We start from the raw sequence: 747 nt of genomic DNA on the forward strand, positions 1-747 counted from the left end.
GGCACATGTATACGTATGTAACAAACCTGCACATTGTGCACATGTACCCTAGAATGTAAGTATAAAAAAAAAAAGTGCAGATGAAAAAGTTCCAGAGAAGGATAGTGGTGAGGTTGCACAAAAAAGTGAATGTACTTAATGGTACTGAACTGTACACTTAAAATGGTTAAATGATACATTTTATGTTATGCATATTTTACTAAAATAAAAAATGAAGTTTAAAAATATTTCATATAAGAAAGTGTGGGCCTTGCTTACTGGGACCTAAATGTCCATTTGTGGTTTGAAGCAGAAAGAGGTATGAAATTAGACACAGATATCAGAACCCATGTGCATAGGTCACCTACAGTGAATCTTTTGTTGTCTGTATAATTATCTTCCATAAGATGGAGAACACAAAGGGGTGGAGGAACTGGTCTTTCTGAAGAGGAGGTGAATTGAGTTTAGGTAGGAGTGAGGAGGGATGCAGCGTTTGTTTACTCAGAAAACATTAATGGTGATCTTGTGTGCTGGGTTCTAGGGAATTTTTTTTAAAAAATGATACCCAATTTCTTGATTCTGTGGAGAAGTCTGTCTAGTCTAGAGGGGAAAGACTTAAGAGGACATCTCAGGTATGAGTGTAGCTAAATTATGATGTCTGGCATCTCGACAGTGTAAGATTTGGATACATCTTCAAATTGATATTCTTTGTATATTTATTCAAATATTTATTGTAGAGCATGAAGTAGATTTTCTTTTTTTTTTTTT

The 747-nt window shown here is 34.5% G+C and overlaps 1 protein-coding gene across 1 annotated transcript in view; it reads left to right on the forward strand.

Annotated features, from left to right (window-relative positions):
• The window catches only part of LOC105515657 (olfactory receptor 3A1), a 56,783-nt gene that overhangs the window by 19,548 nt on the left and 36,488 nt on the right, over nucleotides 1-747 (forward strand). The window lies entirely within an intron of this gene.

The sequence above is a fragment of the Colobus angolensis genome, unplaced genomic scaffold (assembly GCF_000951035.1).
Source record: "Colobus angolensis palliatus isolate OR3802 unplaced genomic scaffold, Cang.pa_1.0 Scaffold267, whole genome shotgun sequence".
Taxonomy (NCBI): Eukaryota; Metazoa; Chordata; class Mammalia; order Primates; family Cercopithecidae; genus Colobus; species Colobus angolensis.